The sequence below is a fragment of the Electrona antarctica genome (assembly GCF_951216825.1).
Source record: "Electrona antarctica genome assembly, chromosome: 6".
Lineage (NCBI taxonomy): Eukaryota > Metazoa > Chordata > Actinopteri > Myctophiformes > Myctophidae > Electrona > Electrona antarctica.
Genome location: NC_136811.1, coordinates 39526322 through 39530541, shown reverse-complemented (window position 1 = coordinate 39530541; position 4220 = coordinate 39526322).

The window sequence follows — 4220 nt, the reverse complement described above, 5'->3', positions numbered from 1 at the left end:
TTTAGATTAAGCGTGTGTGTGTGTGTGTGTGTGTGTGCGTGCGTGCGTGCGTGCGTGAGTGCGTGCGTGCGTGCGTGCGTGTACACGCATGTGCATGCTTGTAGGCCTACACTGTAATATGATGGGTGTTCGTTTAACTCTGTGAGTGTACATGTGGGATCAATAAGGGTCCATTTGCTTCCACTTGGACACTCTCTGAGTTAAATGAACACTCTGGATTTCAAAGTGTTCGCTCTGCCTCAAGATCTGGGTGACTATAAATAGCAATGGCTAGTTAATGTATTGTCCTTGAATTGATGCGTTTGTTTTGTGCGTGTGTGTGTGTGTGTGTGTGTGTGTGTGTGTGTGTGTGTAACTGTGCATGAGACTTTTTTTATAGTATATGACAGAGAATAGTGTGGTATATACTGTGATATTAAGATGTGTGCATGTGTGTGAGTATACAGCTGTTTGCTAATTATTGATTGCGCTGAATTTAACTGTGAGGCCTCATTCACACGTATCAAACAAATGTTCTGTGCTCTGTCTGTGATTAATGGCTGCCACAATGCAATTCCAATAGAGGTCTGGTTGGTTTGACCAAACATTTGTGTTTGATGAGGCAGCAAACAGCAATCAAACACAATTGTTTGATACGTGTGAATGAGGCCTGACAGTGTGAAAGCTGTAGAGATAGAATGACACTCACGGCTTTAACCACTTGAACCATTTGTATTCTCATGGGTGACATTTTGCCCAAAATAGACAATCTATAAGCTATTTCTGACAGAGAGCTTTGGTGTACTGTAGACGGAAAGGAGATGGTCCTGCATGTAGAGTTGTAAATCAGGTTCGTTTTAGTGAAGAAATGAAGGTTGCTGTGTCATGTTCACCTCCATCTCTCTCTCCTCTGTGTGACAGCGGAGAGAGCGGGGTCATAGTCTTATTAGCGGTAATGAGAGAGCGTCACTCAGCCAATTTACATCCATAATCTGATATTAACTCCAGCCACACAGGCTAAAAGGGTAGCCGTGTGCACAGCACAGGACACGCACGCGCACGTGCGCACGCACGCACGCACGCACGCACGCACGCACGCACGCACGCACACACGCACACACACCTAGGCTGTGGACATAAGCAGGAATGCACAGACCGAGATAGGCAAGCAGACACAAGCGTGTTCAGTCACACTGTAGTGTACACTACAGTGAACCAATGCCCTCGCCCACACAGACTCACACGGACAAGTCGAGCTATAAGCATACAGGTAGCTATACAAACACCTGCACACCTACGCTGCTATGCAGGCACAAATGCACCAAGGTCACGCACGCACGCACACACACACACACACAGGCTTGCTCATCGTCATACACTCACTGTTTCCAATACATGCTTAGGGGAACTAAATGATCAACTTGGTCTTACATGATGGAGTCAACACAACACACTTCATGAATATTCCATCCATATTCAGATCCTAATGCTGCTCTCTCTGCGTGTCTAGATCCCATGTGTTTCAATTAGGTCCAGGCAGATCCCAGTAACAATTAATTGTTGTGGTGTTAAAATATGCACTAGTATATGGCAGAAGCCCACTTTGCCTGTTAAGGCGGCTATAGAATGTAGGTCTGTGCCGTGGGGAGAACATCATCTTGAAGCCCAAATGGAGGAACCTTTACGCTGTAACATGGTACAACATGTTCACATGAAACCTTTACAACAATGAAAACGTCTGGTGTCTACACTTTTTGTTTTGCTAATATGGCATAGCAATTAATAAAGCAGTGGGCCAGGAGGGAATTGCAAGTGGCCCCCCAAATAATTGGCAAAACATTAAGATTACAGTACGTTAAAAATATATATTTAAATGTTTGTATTTTTTTATTGTGATATTGTGACACAGGAACTTTTAAATCAATAAAATAAACATGCCCTGAAAATGCATGAGGCCCACCATCTGACCACTTTATATTTTTACACACATACTGTAAAGAATTGTGTAAAGAATTATACTTGACGAGCTGATTGCTCAAACGATGTCAACCTCAGTTAAAACATGAATGAAACTGATGTTCGTTAAATGAGATTTATTCCACTTCACACCCATCAACTTTACACCATGCACTCTTTTCTGTGTTACACGTGTGTGGTTCTAACTACTTTGAATTATCAGAAATGTTAAAGGAGAATTCCATGCTAGAAGGCTTTTTTATCTTTCTTACCTTTCTTTGTAGTCGTTACGTTCCTACCAAAATGGGGCTATGGGGTGCTAATTCGCTTATTTCCATCGAAATAAGTAGTAAAGTGTGCCGCTTGGGATATTATTTACATTATGAAGAGAGGATATATACAAAAAGAAAATAATTTTGAGCGATGGAAATAAGCGAATTAGCACAACACCCCATAGCCCCATTCAATTCCCATTCAATTCAATGCAATTCATTTAGGGCTTATGGTAGGGGAAATAGCCAATAAGGAGCTTTTGCACAAAATAACACCTGGACCTCTTTGGTGTTATAAAAAAGGGTACTCACTTTTTGTTGTACGCACACTGGGCGGCTGTGGATCAGGAGGTAGAGCAGGTCGTCCAATGATCCCTGGGTCGGCGGCTCGAATCCCGGCTCCTCCTGTCCACATGTCGAAGTGTCCTTGGCAAGACACTGAACCCTACATTGCCTCCAATGAGTCGGTCGGTGTTAGCTTGCCACCATTGTTGTGTGAATGTGGGAAGTGAGGACGCTGGCGTTGACTGTTCGCCGCTTCACCTCCCAATGTATGAATGAATGAACCATTGTAAAGCCCTTTGAGCACTTGGAAAAGCACTATAAAAATGCAATTCATTATTATTATTATTATTAAAAACACAGAATGTCCAGCTAGGGTAAAGAAAAACAAACTCTTCTGACTATAAAGATAGAGAGATCAGATGTCCAGCTTCTCTCTCAGAGGACTCAAAAGAAAGACTGATGCAGCCTCATGCAAACAGCAGGCATGCAGTAATCAAGCAGCAGCTCTAATTGTTAATTGACCACACCATGGCTTGTGGGTCAGGATGACCTGAGTATAATGCAGCCACTTAAATTGCCTAATAAAAGTACTGCTGACATGAATCAAGCATAATGAATATGATACGAGGACGGTCTCTCCAGGTTTGAAGAAAGCTCGCACAGCAGAGACTGAGGCGAAAGAATAAGGCCCAAAACCAACCAGACAGACCAGCATCAGTCTTTCCCTGTGTGAAGTGCGGAAGGGAGTGCAAATCCCGCATTGGTCTATTCCGCTGCACCAAAAGCAGAAGAACCCCTATCCAGAGCGCGACTCCAGAGCGCGTCTCTCTCGGATGCCAATGAATGCAACATAAAATAAAGAACAAATATAGCGTGTATTGGGAGCCCTCCCATCAAGCTATACTTAATAATTAAAAGCTACACAGAGACAGACAAGGCACAGGAACATGAACTATAGCATTGCCTCCACACTTGATGCAGTTTCTGGGGAGCAGTTATACTGTATTTAATAGCATACAGTAGGCCTACTCTATGTGTAGACAGTGAGATACAGTTAAGTCAAGTCAACTCCAATCTATTTGATCATTGAAGCCTTAGTCACCGCTACAGTCTCATGCCCATGTGTGACAAAGAAAGAGCAAAACTGAAGTGATAATAACAAATTATACCCAATTAGTATACCCTAAAATAACAGACATCATCAGTGGGCTAAAGCAGTGGTTCTCAACCTGTGGGTCGGACCCCACATTATTATTATTATTTAAAAGAATCCCCAGATGATGAGTGAAGTGTCAATTTAAGGACTTAAGACCTTTTAATACCGGTATCTAAGAATGAAAGAAAGGAAAGAAAACACCATTGCTATTTGCTGCATCAAATGCAATCAACAACCTATACTACAAAAACTGGTCAAATATTGGCCAAATTGTTAAATTATAAGAAAGAAAAATCCTATCAAACAGTGGTCCGTGCATGGCTGAATGCAAATCAAACTGCATGGGCTCGCAAATCAAATCATGGCTTATAATGATTAAGCAGCACAATATCGCACACATTCCCATCTGGCCTTCCAACTTTAGCCTACACTATCTGACATCTGGAATCTAGGATAGCACCACACCTGGAATGTCACAGCCCAGAATGCCGTGCCCGTCCAGGTGAATGTGTGATTAAGTTAACTCGCATACAAAATTCAACACTCTAAAAAGGGTTATTAAAAAACAAATT